Source organism: Melospiza melodia, chromosome 5 (genome assembly GCF_035770615.1).
Source record: "Melospiza melodia melodia isolate bMelMel2 chromosome 5, bMelMel2.pri, whole genome shotgun sequence".
NCBI lineage: Eukaryota > Metazoa > Chordata > Aves > Passeriformes > Passerellidae > Melospiza > Melospiza melodia.
Window position 1 is genome coordinate 69983044 of NC_086198.1, and position 19632 is coordinate 70002675.

Consider the following 19632-nt stretch of genomic DNA (forward strand, 5'->3'; position numbering starts at 1 on the left):
AGTGCTGTTTTGCCAATAATTAGACTCAGGGCCTGCAAGCAATGGCCTGCTATTACAGTTTGCCTGAAAGCCCTGACACTTTTCCCCTGACAAAAGTGGTATTGAATGCAGGGCTGTGATGAGGGAGCTGCAGTTGCATTCATTGACAGTATGCCTGAGGGTAAGAGACCTGCATATACAAGGTGTAGAAAATACTTAATTTACTTGTTAAATCAGTTCCCTCTGCTGTTTCCCATTAGCAAAAGTCTTTACCAGCTGTGACTGTAGATCCTGCTCAGGCTTCATGGAAACAGTTTCTTTTTGCTCCTGTTTTTGGTTGGATCTTAGTTCTTTGCAGAATTTTTGAGTAGAAAAGTTCTGCAACAAAAGAAAACACATTTCCAACCTCTGCTAAAGGTCCAAAGTATATTTTGATCAAAACCTAAAATGTTGCAGAAATTTTGAGTAGAGATTTCTGAATGAGAGAAAGAGCTGCTTTTTTCTGGGCTACCTGGGTGAGCAGAGCTGAACTGAGCCACTCAGGTGACAGCAACATGCTCTTCTTTTAGATGCCCAAACAACCCAGTGGTGCTTTGCCTGTCAGTGTCTAAAACCTGCCTGGAAGTAATAGGTAAAGAATTTTATATCTGCCTGTGAAAGGAGGTGTGTGTTTGTAGCTCTGGTTTGATATGGTTCCGTATGTAGCACATTCTAAAGGGCTTTGTTGGTGGACAGGTTAAGTATTTTCCTGCAACAAGTTTCTTATTTGTAGCAGAAGATTTTCTTTCTTTTTCTATTCTGTCTCTGTTTGCTTGCAACTGTGATTGTTTATGGTCAATACAGACATACTACAGCTTTAATTATGTATATAATCTAAGTGCTTAGACTGTGAAGAGCTTTCATGAAAATATGATCCTATCCTGATAGAAAAACTAAAAACTAAACTCTCAAATGGCACATAATTTCTAGTCTTTTTTCACTCTACATTTATGTCACTACTTGATTTGTAATGTTACAAAAATGTAACCAAAAATTTGGTTCTTATTGTTCAAAATTATTGGAGCAAAGCCAAACAATTGAAATAGATTACATGGCAAATTTGCTCAGGCATTGCTGCTAGGTTTTCAAACCATTGGACAAGAGCCTTCATTTCTAAGACCTTTTCATTGTTCCACTCTGGACAGGCAAAGCTGGATGCAGGATACCCTTTTTTATTCTCTAGAACCAGACGATCTGGAAGGAAGTCTGAAAAGCAAAAAATTATGCAGATGAGAACATTTTGCCTCTGAGTGTCTCAGTCTAGTTCAACAGTTGTTGTTCCAAATGTGCTCAAAAATAAAGATTCCCTTGTCTTCATGTGGCTTAGCTCACTGTAGAGGTAAGAGTTGTCTTTTAAGCCTAAATTTAGCCATGGATCCAAGCTATTCCAAATGGTGTTTGCAAGGCTGGAATCAACGTTCTTTCATAGCTTCATCCATGGCCTGTGCTTCAGAAGAATAATGCATCACCACTGTGTCCTCATCTGCTTAGTATCAGTTAAATAATCATGAGGCCTATGGAAAGGCTTGTTATGATTGTTTTTCCCCCCTAAGCAGAGAAAAAAACATAATACAGGGAGTAGCTTTACCCCAAAAGCAATATACTATCTCTGTGATTGATTGTTTACTAAGAACTATAATGTAGGTCACGTGGGAATTAGGGCTGCTTCCTTCCAAAAAGATGGTGGGTGGGATCAAAAGCCCAGCTGAGGTAGATCTACACCAGTGCACACAGAGGGCAGCACACAGAAGGAGCAGGAAAACTAATTCAGTTACCATCACAGAGACATTAGGGGAAGGCTCCTCCAAGTGGAATGCTGCAATGGATAGCTAGAAACACTTCAGAAGGGGCAGGTAAAGAAGGGGAGATGGTGGGGTAGTGTAGGGGGATAGAACATAGGTAAATAAAGGTGGTATAGAAGGTAATCTTACCCCCTAAAGAGTTGCAGCTGAGCCAATCATTAAGGATTAGGAGCAGGCCTGATGTTAACAGGCCACAGCTGCAGCCAATAAGGAGAGTGTTATAAAAGAGTGGATTGGTAGGACCTGGAGTCAGTTGGCTGCTGTGAGGACAAGGAAGAGTCAGTGCCTGGAGGAGCTGCCTATGAGAAACATCAGGGAGGTACAAAGCTCTAGCAATGTAGAAGTCTTGCAATGTAATGACAACAGGGTAGCCCTATAAGTTAGGGAGAGGTAGCCCTCTCCAGTTAGGGAGAGTTGATTGTCTAGAGTTTAATGATGGTAAGGATAGAGTTGAGTGTTTAGGGGTTAGAATCAGAAGGCAATAAGGCAGGTATCCTGGTGGGAGTCTGTGTGGCAAAGAGGCAGCTGAAATATTTCACAAGCAGCTGGGAGAAGTCTCCCAGTCACTGGCCCCTGGGGGGGACTTCAGCTGACCAGATGCCTGCTGGAAATACAACAGAGCAAAGGACACAGCCTAGGAAGGTTCCTGGAGAGTGTGGCTTACAACTCCTGACACAGCTGGTGAAGGAGCCCGGTCCACCACTGAATCTGGTATTTGTGAATAGTGAAGAACTTGTAGTGTTTGGAGGCCTCTTGGGCACAGCAAACACAAAATGATAGAATTTTGATCTACAGAGAAGCAAGAAGGGCCTCTTGGACTTCTAGAGGGCAGACTTTGGCCTGTTTAGGAGACTGGTTGAGAGAAGAGGGGATCAAGTGTCCCCTCAGTCAGTTCACAGATGACACAAAGTTGAGCAGGTGTGCTGATCTGCTTGGGAGGGCAAGAAGGCTCTGCAGAAGGAACTGGACCGGCTGGATCAATGAGGACAATTTTTTGAGGTTCGAGAAGGTGAAGTGCTGCATCCTGCCCTTGGGTCCCACAACCCCAGGCAGTACTACAGGCTGGGGCAGAGTGGGTGGAAAGGTGAGCAGCTGAGAAGGGCATGGGAGTGCTGATTGACAGCAGCTGAAGATGAGCCAGCTGTGCCCAGTAGTTTGCTTGTGCTGCTCCATTCCCTCTGAGCAGGGCTGCTCCTCTCTTGGGGAGGTGATTGGGTTGCTATGAATTAACAGGAGATAAAGGAGATGCAGGCTGTGCAGGAAATGCAGTGACAATAAATAAATGCAAAGGGTGCTCTAGAAGAGGGAGGAGGGTATACTGAGGAAGAGAAGAAATGGGTATGTCTCAAGAGGAGAAGGAGGAGGCAGGGTGGGATGACCAAGTCCTGTGGAGAGTCCCAGATGTCCAAGATAGCCATCTCCCATAGCACATTGGCTGGTTTGCCCCTCTGCAGCTGTGGGGTCATTCCAGGAATGGTCCTGGTAGGCTCCAGAGGAAGTCAGACAGCTGTGCTCTGCCCTTGAGATGAGCATCATGACGTGATTGAACAGCCACAAGGAGGAGACCAGTAACCAGCAAGCATGGCAGATTCCTCAGGGCTCCTGTTGTTGACAGGTCTAGCTAAGGCATGAGGGAATACACTATTATTCCGGGAAGCTTTAATGATTTTAGCAGTTGGCTTGCAAGGAACCTGAAATGTTTTTATTTTTCTTCACTGTAATAACAGGTTTCCTGGGGTGTCATAAATACATTATATTCACTTTACTACAATGCTTTAGATTTGGTTTGATCTTTCTTTTTTTTTACACCAGTGCAATCTCTTGCTTAATTACAAATATAACTCTTTTCCTTAACCATGAAGAGATTTTTTTTTTTCTGTGTAACTTGTGTGTAATTTTATAGAAGGGCCTGAAAGCCAGACTACTTAGTCTGCTCCATTTCCTGTAAGAGAGGTTTCTTGCCTTGGTGGAACTAATTGTCTTGGTTTCCAATGTGGTTGAGAGAGGTAGGGGAGGATGCATGTCAATATATGTCCCACATACATATGATTCTAGCATGTCAATATATGTCCCACATACATATGATTCTATATAAAATGTGGTTTTCTGCATGCATGATAATAGGACATGGCTATAATGACTATATTTGGAGTATGGGTATAATTTCTGTTCTCATTCATATCATTTGGTGACAGGTAGTATGTGTTTATAATAGATACATTCAAGTATCTGCTGTACCATACAGGCCCAGCCTGCACTTAGTGGTGTGGCCAGACTGGTGGTTTCTAGGCAACTCCTGCAAGTGTTCCAAGATTAGTTCTGAAATCCAGGGATATTCAAGGAAATTCACAATCGCACATTATTCTTACAGCTAGCATTTTTGGTTCTCAAATAAACCTCAGCAGAATGCAGAATGTTCCTTGAACATCAAGAAAAAAGTGTTTTTAGGTTGGTGCGTAAGCACTGGCACAGGGTGCTCAGAGATGTGGATCTCCATCTTTGGAGATGCTCAAAAATCATCTGTACATGGTCATGGGCAGCTAGCTCCATGTGGCTCTGCTTGAGCAGGAGGGTTCCAGAGGCCCCTTTCAACCTCAAGGATTCTGTGGTTCTGCTCCACATTGGAGCTGTTTTGTACCTGTTCATGTCCAGCAAGATTTTAAAAACTCCTCCTTCATTTTAAGCCCATCTATCTTTCCCTTAAGAAGAAATAACTAAAGGAATGAATTTTTTTTTAGGAAGATATGAAGACTCAAGATACCTCAGTCTGGTGTGTCTTCTCTGCTTCTGCTGCCCAGATTTAATTCACTCAGAACTAATGGCAGGCCTTCTAACACAAGGATTATTCATGTGGAAGTTCCTGCTGCTTTCTGTCTAGCAGAGATGTGCCAGGCAATTCCTAGGGCTTGGTGTAATCTTTTTTCTACTAACTTCTTATTTAATTTAGCAAAGCATGCCCTGTACTTGATCTAGCTCAGCCATCCACTTGGATGGCTTGCACAGTTGAGTTGTCTGAATTGGAAAGGAATGAAAAGCACCCAGCTGACATTGGCACTGCACAGTGAAAAAAGAAGAGCTCCCACAGTGTCAGGAAAACAATCCATCTAGTGCTTTTCATGTTGATCTGCAAACAGTTTGCATGTTATATTGCCCATGCCTGCTCCTTAGAACCTGTGATCCTCACACTCTTATCCCAACTGTTTCAGTGCAGTTTTCCCCTTTGAGCTCTATTTATAAGTTTGAGTTACAAACCAAGAAGTAATGTCCAAGTGTAAAGGAATTTTCTTGGTGTGCTAAGAGAACCAGTTTCCTTCTCATCCCAGCAGCACGAGGCAACAAGGGATCTCTGTAGGAGAAAACAGGACTCCTAGACCATCCTATGCGCTGGAAGCCAAGCATCTTGTGGGATCTCTGGCAGTGATCTGTGTCTCTCAGGTCCAGGTCCTTCGCTCCTGGGGCTGTCACTCTTGCTTCCTTCTTGTCCCTCTGCTCAGCTGCATTTCCTCTGTCCTGAAAATGCCTCAGCACTGGGGCTTCTGCCACCCAGTATGTGCATGACAAGGCAGATCTGTCTTTCCATGTGTGTACATTGCATCTTGAGGTGTAAATAAGGGTCAGCAGTGCAGTCCCATTGCAGACTGAGCAAAACATCTGCTTTCCCCAGAAAGAAGGGCAAGTAAACAGTGACAGGCAATATTTGCAATACAGCAGTCTTGTGCAGTCTGTGATTTGCAGTCCCTGATTGATTCATAACACATAGGAAGAGGAAAGGAGACATGATGGCTAAAAAACACCCTGCCTTCTGGTCATAGCAATGGGAAAATGGCTTTTCTCACTGGCAATGCTCAAGAGAAAGTGTGCAACCTAAACAAACAAAAAATAATACTAGGATAGTGGCTTCTCTTCCCCCACAGTGGTAGATTACTCCTTGCTTTCAAAATGGCTGGAAAACACTGCTTTCAAGCATTCAGCCTGCTAGCAGGAATTGATCCTCTGGGAAATAGTTGATGTCAAGCATAAATAAGATTTGAAAACATACTGGCTAAGAGCTGATTGTGACCAGTGAATATAGGTAAGCGTGACTACCTGATTTATGGTTTTAAATACTGTTTCATTAAAACAGACTTACTACTGTTCTTGAGCATGACAAAGCCCAAGACAGGTGGCTGGCTGTTACAGAGGAGCCATTCCTGGCTACTGTCAGAGGGGCTGCTTTTGGCAGTGCCTGTAGAAATCACATTGCCTCTGTGTGGCATCTAGTCAGCTTATTTTTGAATAAGAGCACAACTCTTCTGGCAGGTCTGTGGTTGCAGTTACAAGGCTGGGGTGACAGTGAGAGTTGGGCCTGGAAAGGGCTCTTTCCCCTGGGTCAACACTGGGGCTGCTCTGCAGCTGAAAAATGCAAGGCTAAATCCAAGTCAGATGGTACTGAGAGAGATTCTGGTTTCTGGGCTTTTTTCTGACCAAACCCCAAAATATTTCCGGTTTTTGGGAAACAAATTAAGAGGTTTTTGAGTGTCACCTTTACTGAATGGTGGAGCAGTTAAGGAATTGGTCCACTTCTTCTATCACTGCCTTGCCCAAGGTGGAAGCAGTCAGGAGGACCTCAACCTCTCCTTTTGAAGCTGTTCCACTTTGGATAAACAATTAAAATTTACTAGAAGAGTGACTGGTGCTCAGGAAGTCTAACCTCTCACAAGAAGACCCGCCAGGCTACTGATTCATCACACACGTGTGCTCTCTCTATGAATAGTTAATGTTTTATTAAGGGTGGAATAGTTCCAAGGGGATGATTCAAATCTTCTCCCTGGATCCAATACTTGGCTTTCCGCTAATATGCTTTTTGTTCTGTTAGAAATGTCATTGCTTTTACACAACTCTTTCTTCTTCTCCTCATCTAAATGCCTGTCTTTGTTTCAATTGATTTTTGTTTCGTTACTTGCTCAGACACTGCCGTCTACTTTGCTCCTTGACCCTGAGAGAAAGAGATCTGTGCCTCCATTATATTTGAAATCAGCTGAGTCTGTGAAAGGGCCAAAGGTAGTTTTGTCTCTGAAAAAGCTGAGGAGGGCTAAAGTTTTCCCATCTCCACACTGTCTCCCAAGTTATTTGGAGCATATTGCCCCTCACCTGCTCCACGTGCCCTTGATGAGCTTGGCACTTCTCAGCAGCCTGTTTCAGAAACTAGCAAATGTGCAAGGGTGCATTCAGTCCTCATCAGACTTGTTTTCACCACCTTCTGCCTCTCTTAGGGTGGTTTTGAAGGAGGAAATACAGACTACAAGTGGTAACCAGCATGTGCAAGCAGTGGGGTCATGCTTGCCTTTGCCAGCAGAGAAACCCAGAGGGAAATCCTGAGCTGAGGACATATGCATCACCTTTATTCTGTGGAATATAGTCACAGCCTGAACTTGAACCTAACTTGTGTTCACATGCAAAACATCTGCTTTCAGGACTGTGATGTGACATTTCAGCTCAGGATTTTGTGCTGAGGTTGTAGATACATTTCTCTGCCCGCATGGTGACGTTAATGTGTGTGTTGTTGCACAACAGGTCCTGTTCTTGGGGGGTGGAGGTGAATGGAGAAAGTGAAAATAGGGGTGAAACAGCTGAAGGAGATGAGGTTGTTGTGTCTGCACTGGCTGTTGGCCTGACTGGTTGGATCAGCCACAACCCAGAGGAGAGTTAATGGGCACTTCATGGCTGATAATAAGGTCAGTGGCTAAGTGGCACTTACAAGGCTGCTAACAAATTGAACTGCCAATGCAGCCATGAACATTATGCATTGACCTTTCCTTGGTTCCTTCTGCCTTTTGGCCAACATGTCTCTTCTATCTTCTCTCTCCATCCCTGAAGATGTCTCTTGTCTGCTTTACCCCCAAGTGGTCATAGGACACCTGCATAAAACAATTGTAGAAACTCCCATGGTCACTGGCTCCTCGGCTAACCAAGCCCCATCTGTTGCAAACCACAGCACTTGCACTGATATCCCAGAGGCATTAAACCATTCCATGTGGTACATACCATGTACATACATATGTGTATACCATGCCATGTACATAACCTTGTCCACAACAAAGCCTAGTGAAGGAGTTGAGATGTTAGGAATAAACAACACAAATCAAGACAACAGTTAGCATGTTGAGAGAACATATCTGCTAGTTGTAAATTATAAATTCCAGTTGCCCACTTTTGGAAAAGAATGTGAGCAACACCAGCACCTACACTCAAATTTCAGATCAGTTGCACCACCTGCTTTGATTCAACATGGTAAAAAGGGTTTTCATGATATCTACTATTCTTCATGATATCTACTATTCTTCATGTGGAGTAAGTTGATTTTGTGAATCAAAACGTGTATAGCTTTGCAAATTGACCTCAACTCTAGATTTCTGTAATTTTTTAGAAGACAATCATTGTGTTCTTAAGATGTTTTCTCTAGTTTCATTGATGTGTCCACCCCATACCTTGGCTGTCTGAATAAACTCCCTCTTACAGGAAAATCTGCAACGCCTTATTATGGTGTCCACTATTGTATATGGCTTTTTCTTATCCCAAATAGCATTTGAGCTAACTTGGGCAATGCAAAATGAATTTGGGTTATGCTATCCAAATCACTTTAGGCCAAGTTTTGTCGTGGTAGGGAGAGAAAATTAATGATGTAATTACACTGAAATTTAGTGGCAGGTTAAAGGGCAGAATCTCACAGGAAATGCAGTAAGGAGGAAAAGTCATTCCACTTTTGAAAACCATAGGCAATGTTCCCTCCTAAACTTGCCAGCTGCTCTTTGCCTTGTTTTCCAATGCTTTTATTAGTTGCTTTGTCAAGATGCCAAAGACACTGAAGATCCTGGGAGCTTTTATTGCAAGGGTGGATTAAGACTCTCTTAGGTGTGGTGATTATTCAAAGATTATACTGAGAGAAAGGCCAAGCAATGCCACCTTGGGACAGGGAAATTACAGCACAGTAGCCCCAGCCAGGGAAAGAGATATCTCAGCTGCATCACCCTCGTTGGAGAGAAGCACGGACAGAGTGACCAAACTGAAACAAGCTCTGGTGATTTTCTCATGTAAACCCCTGCTCTGGCGCCTTGCTGGCCTTCATTTGGTCTGTGCAAAACGCAGCCCACCTGCAGGCTTGCACATCTGGTCCCTACCGCGGCTTGGCTGCCTTGGGAGTGCGCTGGGAGCAGCGAGCACAGGCTGTGTCCCGCCGCTGGTCTCACAGCATGCCTCTGTGTGCGATGCAGCTGGAGGTTTGGACGTGGAGTTGGAGCGCAGGTCCCTTTCCAGTGGTGGGGTTGGGCTGTTCAGCCTGCAGCTTCCAACTGATTTAACTCATGAAGTGTCGCTGCCTCCGCCAGAACTCTGCTGCCTTTTGTGTCTGTACAGAGGCCTTGTCCTCTCTCTCCCCAATAATAGTCTCCCTGTGGACCCTAACAGATCCAGGCAAACTGAAATGATTATGCTGCCATCAGGGCATCAAATCTCCATTTTTCATTAGAGACTTAGAATATGGGTTTTCAAAAAAACCCCGAACAACATCCAGTGGCGAAGCTGATGTTTTTCATGCATAGGTCAAAGTCAAGCCTTCCCTTTCAATAATTGACATGCAATTAGTAAGATACAACTGTGACTCATTTGTGCTCTTCACTGAAGCTCTGTGTGCTGGGGGCTTACAAAGGAGGCTGCTCCTCATCACCTTGCAGGAGTACAGTAGATACATAATTTGCAGCTGCTTTCAGGAATCCTCCTAGTCTTTTATTAAATACAGACTTTTCAAGTAGCAGATATTTTAGGATTTTTATGCAGAAAGATGAAAGAAATATACTTAATTTTCTTTCTACTCTTACATGTTCTTTTCTTGTTTTCCAGATCTGAGCAGGTGCTGTATTTTCTTTCCTGTTGTAACTGTTGCACTTTAACTCTTATTTTATCTTTGTTAAAAGCTATATTTTTATGAGCTTGTGGAATATGTTCCACAAGGACTTTCCTTTTCCTTCTGGACATGTAGTAACTTGGTTTTAAATTATTATCCTCAGCATGCCAAGGTATTCTGAAGAGGATTTTAGCTATGTTTCGTGACAGCAGTGAACAGGAAAATCAAAACACTGGGCTTGAAGCACATCAGACACCTCTTAGAGGAGATGACTGTCACTTTATAGACTTTCCTCTCTGAAGAATGGTAGCAACACAGATGTACCATCAACTGTGTTTTCCCTGTCATATGAAGGAAATCTTGGTCACCTCTGCATTTCTTACTCTGCATGAGTGTACTTCTGTAGAGAGCAAGGGTAATTTGGAGGTCTGAGCATGCCCCTCACTCTCGGCAGCCCAGGCAGCTCCCATAGATACAAAGCACACTAGCAGACACCACTGCCTTGAGTGCTGCACCTCACCAAAGCTGCAGAGCAGATGGGAGAGCACTGTGGCAAATCCTATCCCTCCCCTCTCTACAAAGTTAATGTAAAGCAACTTCCTGCTCTTTTATAAAAGCTTTTTCATTGGGAGGTTTAAGTTTACTATATTTTTTTCTCTCTGGTACCTCGTCCAGAACAATTTGAGGTGCCATGGATTTCACAGTCAGCAATATTTCATCAATGGTTGCCATGTACCTACATTGTCACGAATGCAGTTTGCTGAGGTGGAGGTAATTCTCCCTCTCACCATGCAGAGAGCAGCAGGGAGCAAAGCCTCTGGCCCTGGTTCAACCAAGGCGCAGCTGAAGTTCACCCAGCTGGAAGAGAGAAAGGATGACAGGGTTACTGCGGAGCCTCTCCCACGGGAAGGTGTATTCTCTGTTGGAGTAACATAGGCCGGCAGTCCTGTTTGAGCAGCTCCAGGACCAAGTCCAGAGTGTGAGACCTCTTTTGTCAACTGCAGCCATGCTAACTACCATATAGGCTGGAAAAGACCTGAGGAGAATCTTTTATTTTTTAAAACAGGTTGTTACATACATCAAACTAGAACAATTCTTCTCATGAACTGAGAGAGAGGGGTAAAAAGACCTAAAGCAGAAGGCTGGCTATAGAAATTGCTATCCAGATAAGAGTGTCTGTTAAGATATTATTATGACTGACAAATGAGCCAAAAAGCAGGTGCCTGCTCCTAAGGCTTTGGGTTCAAAACATGGAGAGGGTTGAGAGGGACTATTTTGAACAGGATTTTGGCAATGCTAATGATAATCTGACAGAAACATTTAATATCCACTCAATTCACTGTTGGTATTGAGCTAGCACTCTGTGAAGTGACTGAGAGTGGTAGAAGGAAGATGAAACAAACAGATGATAAAATAACACTGCGCAGTATAAAGCACTGTGAAAGTGTACTCTTGTAAAATGAAAAAATCTTTCCATTGAAAAAGAGCAACAATAATTTTAATATGAGAGCCACAATAGTTTCTAAAATGATGTTTCAATTAGCTATGATTTATTTTCTGCTGTTACGCACTTTCCTTTTCCGCAATTGCTGTGCTGTGACCTACAATTACATTCTAGTATTTTGGCACAGGTTTTGAGTCTGCAACAACAGACACTGTGAGGCCATGCAGCATATTCTGGTTGGTCTCTGATATCCTTTCTGAATGAGCGATTTTGGCCTTGAGAATGTTATTTGTGAGATGAAGTTAAGGAGTGCAATTCTCGTTCATAAGACCTCTCTTGCCTTTTAAGGAAGACCTTTACAGTCAGACAGTCAGTTTTCCCCTTGTTTCCTGTCATTTTTTTTTCCTAGAGAAGCTAAACTGGGGTGCTGCCCACAACACTCAGTTCTGAACTCTCATAAATGAGCAGGAACAGGCAGTGCAGTTCCAGCTGGCCAGTAAATGAAGTGTGACAAAAAGCTTTACCTTTCTATTTTAAAACAGAGCAAAGCTTTAAACTGCTCTACATAGAGAGATTACAGGCATTGAAACAAATTAAAATAGCATATATCCTGTGTAGCAGATGACAAGAGATGACTATTTCAGTCCTTCACAATTTTAACTCCATTTTCCTCAAATGTTTTATCCAGCTTTGTGAGACACCTTAATTGCTACAGGATACCCTCTCAGCAAAGATTTCCATGAATATTGCCAATTTGCAATACAGGGAATGATAATACTTAAGCAAAAGCAACATCTTTAAAACAAAACCCCTCTTTTCACTTAATATTCTGACAGTACCCCAGTAAAGGAATGAAGTTAGGGTACGGTACAGTGAGACAATTTTGAAATTATATAGATTTGGGCCTGATTAATGCTGCAGACTCCTGTCAGGTGTCAGTTAGCATCAACTGAAAATACTTATTGGTTCCAATTGCCTGGAGAAGTTCTGGTTCAGTAAATGAGAAGGCAGAGAACAGCAAGAGCAATGGGAAGCAGAATGTACTCAAAGTACCTTGTTCTGAATATGTAAGTTTAGTAGCTCCAGACTGACATTCCAACCACTCTTGACAAACCACTAGTAGGCTTATGGTAATACCAGTGGCACAGGGAAAGTCATAACTGTGTATGTCTAATTAGATGAAGGAAAGGTGTAAATAGATCATATAGTGGTGACCTGAATATAGAGGGGAATGCTTCAGGGGCATGCATTTTTTTCTATTTTAAAAAATTATTGAATTGTTGTCGTATTCAGTCTTTATTTCCACAACAAATACAGTTAAGATGCTCAAAAATACATAGAGAAAAAGTTCCTTCCCACTGCAGGCATATGAACGATTGTCAGATTTCTGCTGTTTTCATTTTAACAGTAATATTGAACAGGTAGCTGCTGCCCCAGGTGTTGCTGTATGAGCATAAGAGGATGTGAACCTGTTTTTTCTAAGTCTTCATAACTCCCTGAAGTAGAAAAAGGGACTCCTTTGGAAGGGATGGTGCAGAACTTTTCTCCTTTTATGTAGAATAAGGCCCTGTAAACATTTGACAAGCAGATCTCCCTCTTGATTATACAGAGAACATAGCTTTGGCAAAGAACCAAGTCAAATCCTCTTGTGATCACTATGAAGATTTGAACAGACCTTGTATGAAAGCATAACAAAATAGTTTATTCTTAAAAAAAAAACAAAAACAAACAAACAGAAATACCTTTTAGAAATCCAGCAATTCCGTCATCCTGACCTTATATGTTTGCTCTCAGTCTCTGAGAAAAACCTTAGTGATGCCATCAGGAGCTCCACCTACCCCTAAGGTGAGTGAGTGCTTTGTCATTGTGTACAGGAAGGACTTAAAGGACAGAGAGAAAGAGGGAGGTACCAGGCACATCTATGCAAAAAGGAACTCTAACCTGGAGTCTGCTGCTATCAGTAAAAACCTGCAATTCAAATTCCACTGTCCTTTTAGAGTTTTGTTGGCTGTGGAGTTGCACTTGTAACCTTCCACCTCTTGTGCTACTGTAGCATAGTCAGAGGATGAACACTGTGAGAAGGGACAGAAGCCTACAGTTTGAAATGATCAAACCCACAAAGTGAACCTGCAAAATAAACTGTTTCACAAAATATATAGCTATATGTAAAGCTATGAGCTATAACTATATGTTTAGCTATAAGTAAACAGCATATAAACTACATATAAGTATAGCTGTATGTACAGCTATAAGTAAACAGCAACATCTCAGCAGCTAGAAGCCTAATTTCAGCATGAAGCCTGTTACTAGTCACACTATTTTCCTAACCACTCTAAAAATCTGTTAGCATCAGAAATCATGGATCAGCATTACTCATCATAGTGCAGGTTCCTCAGTTCTTTTAGTCTGGGTCATAGCAAGTTTTTTGCTTCTTTTTTTTCTTTTTTTAATACTAGGGATACAAATATCTTATTTGGTTGTTGTTCCTTTACCACCTTCATCAGTATAAGGATTTCTTTTGTATTGCTTACAATTCTGGTTTTACAGGAGATTATGTTCTCCCTTCCCCTCCTTCCAGGTGTGTACTTGCTTGAGCTGCTGGTGTGTGATCACACAGCTTTTCTAACCACAGTGCTGAAGCTCCTGCAGATACTGTCTGTGCTGTAAAGACAATCCTCCAGTGTTTAGCCCAAATGTGCCATTTCCTCCTCTCAGGCTGTGATATGAATGTGGGTTTTTGTATGCTGCAACTGGAAACATTTGGGAGTTTCAATAGGATAAACTTTTATGACATTACGTGTCCCTTGCAGGTGACACTGCTGTTGCTCAGGGAACTTACTCTTTCCCTCAAATCTTCTAATTCCTGTGTGAAGGCCTGACAAGGCTGTTCCCTGGCACCATCTTGAGCATTAAGAAAGATGCCTGATTAATGCATGTGCACATGCAGCACTCCACAGAGATGTGCCTGTTAACGTTAATGCTGCTGTCAGTAATGTGCTTTCTGAAAGACAGGATGCTTAGCCATGCTAAGAAACAGAGCACAGGCCATGCCTGGGGACATTCCTGTGGTGTTCAGCCCTAAGACAGATGTGCAAATGGAGCCTGCCTTGTTTACTGTCCTGACAGCTTTTACATGGGAACCAGCAAAGTATCATTAGCGAAATAACTATTTTAGTGAGTGGATGCTTTGCTTGCTAGTCCACTTATTCTGGCAACTGAGAGGCACACACACTTGCTCCTACCACAGGTACCAGAAAATGCAAATAGATGTATCACAACATGGACTACAGGAGGATGCTCTAAGGGAGGATATAGCCTTTTTGGGGTAACTCTTGAAATCTCATGCAGATGCCTGAATTTAGGCATCTAGTGTTAGATGAGAGACCCCAGAATACCTGAGATATCCACATAGAGTTGGTGGTGATGTCACAGGAGCTACAGAAGGTCCATGTCACAATGGAGGTCAGGCATCCTCAGCATTTGATTGTCTGAAAGGGCATGAGAAGCCCAACAGTTGAGTTGCAACCCTAAGTTCATGAGGTGTCAATAAAAACACATTTCAGTTCTTAGCAACTGTTTTTTGTGGATAATCAGTGCTTGTCAACCCAATTCAGTGTTTGGGAACACAATTCCGCATGAAGCAGGCTTTATTTCAATGTTTTTGTTTGTGTTTATGCCTTCTGTTTTGGAAAGAAACCCCTCCGTTAAGAAGTTTTGAAAGCTGTAGGCTATGAAATGATATTTGAGCTCTGTTAGCAGGCCATGCAGACTACCTTAATGCCTCAGTAACAAGGCAAATGTTGCAAATCAAGGCTTCCTGCAGCACATTTTTGAAATAACAAGAATAAGAGTAATGGGATTTGTCTTGCTGTGTTGCAGAGATACTGTGTTCCCATCTAGCTTGAAGGCTGTGTGGTTTGCCTTGTCCTTTCAGGAACAGCTGCTCGGTTTCTGCCAGGGAAGATGGATGGTCCTTGCTGTCCCTTGGTCAGGTCAAGAGCTGAGCAAACACACGGAGCTGATAGCCTCGGGCAGTTCATCGCCTGTGGATCAACACCACTGCTTGCAGCCTCTCCTCTTGCTGCTTCTCACCCCTTCCCCCTCCCTACCTCCACAAACATGACAAGCAGTGCTGCTTTATACAAACTCTTCTTCCACAGTGGAAACATCTGCAGCTTGAATGCTCCTGCAGAAATGTCACCTGGGGAAGTGGCTCTTCGTTTTACGAGAAACCTCTCTTCCAAGCCCTCAGAGGGGCCAGGGGGGAGGGGACACGCTTTGACACTAGTTCTGTGCTGTTTTTCCGGGATTTTGTGGAAGAATGTTGTGTCTGATTTTGTGGATTGTCAAAATGAAGCCAGATGGCAGTGGATTAAGTGTAATGCTGTTTTGTTGTTCTTGGGCTGGCGACTGCGCTTCCCCTTGAGCGCGGGAGCCCTCCCCGCACAGCAGCCCCAGCCCTGCGTGCCCCTGGCCATGGGGGCCCCTTCCCGTGGGCTCCCGAAAATGCTGCCCTGGAGGGCGGTACAGGGGAAACTTTCTTCTGGTGAGGACTGCTAATTGGAAACGGCTTCCTTGACATTTTTCATGCCTAGATTGTTCACCAAGAGCCTGTTTGCTGCGCTTGCCATCCGACGAAATACAGGTATTTTCCAACTGTAGTAGTGGGTTTGCTTGCTGAAGTGGAGTTGCTGGGTGAGCAGCTGAGCCAGTGCAGCCTTGTATCTTACAGTTTTCTATTTGGTAGCTGTATTTCCCGATGTTTAGAAAGGTGTGAGTTTAATTGAAGTGTTTCCCATGAGGCATTCAGGAATTTCAAGCCTTTTGTTGATTTGTTGTCTTTCTCTCCATATGAAGGCTTAGTGGGGTCTTTTTCCTCTATGACTCTACCTTACTTTCTTTGCATCTATGGCACATAATATCTTTGAAATCACTATCTTTTGTCCAAGTTAAGGTAGTGGAAAAGGCCACTGGACTCGGGAGATGTAGAGGGAGGACATGTAGACAGACACAGGCAAAGATGTGATTGCCTCAACTTTGTTTCCCTAAGAAATTGGGTTAAGGATAAATTCTTAATTAGGGAGATGATGAATTTAAAGCTGTGATTCTGAGCATTTTCTACTTTCTTAATTAAAGGTAGACACAGAAAATTTCCTCTTGCAAAAATTGTTTTCTATACTCTTTCCCCTTGTCTTGACACCTTTTTCTTTCCAAGATAACTTTTGACTGATTGGGTTGCAGAGCAGTCCTGTCACTCATTCAGAGCCTTGTGAGGGCCACTCAAGTTCTGCACCCTGTGCTCAGCACCTACAGGTCAGTAGCTTATGAAAACACTTGCAAAGGATGCTTTTCCTTTCAGACTGCAGCATCACTTCAGCTGTAAGTTTAATACTTTTCCTTTAATTTACTCCTCCATGATCATTCATTTCAATTTCAGTTCAAACCAGCAGATTTTATTTTGCAATGAAACTGCATGTTCTCATGTAGACCACTAAGAGTCTGCTCAGATTTTTTTCATGAAGTCCTCAGGCCTGGAAAGCATTCTGATAAAAACCTGCTGCTTGGTAACACAAGAGTAGCCATAAACCAAGTCAGTGCTGCTGCCTTGTTGTGCTCTGTTCTGTTTTTGCTAAAACAGCTTCTCAGCTGCTCAGGAATTTTTTTGAAAGTCAGCCATGCTTTGCAACTGTTCAGAACTTTTAACCTTTTTTCTGTAAGTCACCATCCCCTATCTTTTTTTGAAAGTTCATCTTTTAAGAATGTCTTTCATGTTGTGCATGGAATCCTGTACAGATCCATGTAACACTGAGTTGTTCTGGAATTTCTTGTGCAGATCTAGGCTCCTGATCTCAGCTGCTTAGCTTGCAAACTCTTTGATGTGCAGACTGTCTGTGTGGTTTGCACAGCACAGTCTACTCTGACAGTTTTTAGTAGGAGAAACTGGCAGAGAAGGGCTGCAATTAGGGTAATGCTATTATACTGCATGTTGTCATAGTGTAGAGTATAGATAGCCCTAATCTAGTAACTGGCCTCAAAACATAATAAGTAATGGCAATTTTTATAGTGATTACCAAGATGCTCAGAAAGGCTGGGGTTTCCTAATCTTCAGTTCAGTAACCTTAGAGATAATTTTTCCTGATTCTTGAGGAGATACACTGGTGCTATAAAGGAAATTTTTCAGTGAATTTGCATCCTACTCATCTTGTAACCTCTGGATTTCACCTTCTGCCTTGGTGATCTGGGGGGGCAGCCCCAACATCAACTCTGAGTGTATTTTAATCTTCCTTGTACTACACTGCACAGTCTGGAAGGTATAAATTAGACATATTCAAGTATTTGACTAATGTACTGAGTCTATTTTCAGCAGAAAAGTCAGTAATTTTCTTTAAGCAGAGGTGAGTTTGGATGTACTTTTGTTTGTGTTTATTCTCAGAAGTATTTTTCATTTATAGTATGAGCATCTCCCCCTCAAATTCTTCTCCTGTTTTCTTTACTGTATCCTGTTGTAATAGTCCCTTTGGAAGGTCTTTTAGAGAGTATTTTTTTACAGAGTCTGAAAACTTCCTTCCTGGCATTTGCATTCTCTCTTCAGATGTCAAAATCAAAGATAATGGTCCATTGCTGGTGTTTTGGGAAGGGAGGGGTAGGCAAGGGAGTTTGCAGTCTCTACACACTTGTCAAGTCAACTTACTTTACGTGCAGTGTGAGGGACTTAGTGTGTACCAACAGTAGCTCACTGTTAGCCAGTACAAGAAGCAGACATTGAAATTCAAGGCAAGCATTTTGAAAATTGTCAGTATTTTCTGATCCATTTCCCCACATACAAAGCGAACAGATCTTCCAAGGAGTTTTGTGAACGTGGTGCACATCTAAATAGGAATGGCGATTCTGTCCACAGGGCATGAATATAGACTTGTTCTGTCAGCACCAGGGATGCTCTGAACAACGGCTGCAGTCTGAAGCCTTTGAAAGATAATAGTAATGCCCTTCATTTACCCTTAGTGGTATCTCATCCAATGTACAGTCAGCACCAGCTCCTAGCAAAGCAGCACAAGAGGTCAGTAGCAGGAAGCACAGGTGTGTCATCACTGTCCTGTGGAGATTTGGGTTCAGCTCCTGCCATCATACCATACATAGGAATAGTTTGATGCCTTTGCTGTCCCACATCTGGAATATTTCAGCATATCTGGTCTTCAGAGGCCTAAAACTACAGCAGAAAATGTTGCATCAACATTACCAACAGAGATTCCAATAGATGAGCTGTAGTACAAGTGTGTGTCCGGGTTAGACTTTGATTTTCACATTTTCAGAAGTTAAACACACTCAATAGATATTCTTCAGAAATAATTATCCAAAAAAAACCCCACACATAATATTCAGAACATCACCAGAAACTGAAAGCTGAGTTTATAGTTTTGTAATGAGTTCAGAAATAATTCTTATTTTCTCTATTTTTTAAGAGCTTTCTGTGGTTTTGCTGCAGACCGGAATACACTGAAAGGGGAAGTGCACTACAACAATGACCCAATAACAGGAGATTTCTAGAATCACAGAATATTCTGAGTTGGAAGGGATCCACAAGGATTATCAAATCCAGCCCTTAAGCGAATGGCCCACACAGGTATCAAACTCATAACCCTGGTGTTATTAACACTGTGCTCTGACCTAATAAGTCAGCTAAATGGACTTATGAATTTCTTTTAAATAGCTTTGATGGAGTTGCCACTTCTGAAGTGTTTCCAATGTATAAAAACAAATGTTTTCTCAAGGAGAAATTATATTTGAAATGATACTAACGTAATTTGAAATTATACTAAGCATTCATATTGTAGACCACAAACAAATTCAATACTACTGCTACTAGTACTGCTGTTTCCTTTATGAATTGCTGAAATGTCACTCAATCTTCTGTTGAATTTTATATATGTATGCTTTATATATAATGTGTTATACAGTTACACATTAATTTGTTATGATTTTTAAAAATACACATCATCTGAATACAGAGTGCAGAAAACAACAATAGTTAAACAGATCCTTTACTGCAGCATAGCAAACAACTGGTGTTAAACAAACAGATGACTACCAAAGTCAAGGAATCTTACTCTAGATTCATGGCTGTTGTGAGCTTCAGAAGATTTTCTTGCTTTTTGGATATTTAAGACCACTTTACCATTATAGGAGCAAGAGCCTGTGTTTTAGTTAGACATTCTCAGAGAGAGTTTTCTCCCAGTGTAATGCTATCATTACCTGCTTTCACCAAACTTGTTTAATTGCTGTTGAAAGCCCCTGTCATCTGTCAAAAGTGGTTGAAATTGTTCCTCAAATCCAAAAGTCATTGTGGGTCCTTGGGACTGACAGGTACACAAGCACCATTACATGAGCTGCTTAAAATATGTTTTCTGTCTCATGGGAGGCAGAAACCCATGAAAGGAGGGAGGCCTTGCTCTACATGGCAAAGGTCAACAACCCAGTTGCTCCTCTATCCC

The 19632-nt window shown here is 42.3% G+C and overlaps 1 protein-coding gene across 8 annotated transcripts in view; it reads left to right on the plus strand.

The window, feature by feature from the left end:
- LNX1 (ligand of numb-protein X 1) overlaps positions 1–19632 on the plus strand; it is a 119829-nt gene that overhangs the window by 13267 nt on the left and 86930 nt on the right. For 4 of the 8 annotated variants that reach the window (XM_063157267.1, XM_063157275.1, XM_063157276.1 and 1 more), the window contains exon 2: positions 18604–18764. The exons of 1 other annotated variant lie outside the window; for it this stretch is intronic. The gene's annotated coding sequence lies outside the window, so the exon portion shown is untranslated. Of the gene's footprint in view, positions 1–7387; positions 7535–15487; positions 15522–15738; positions 15789–18603; positions 18765–19632 lie in introns of those variants that run through there. 3 more of the 8 variants (XM_063157270.1, XM_063157272.1, XM_063157273.1) reach the window with 3 other exon arrangements.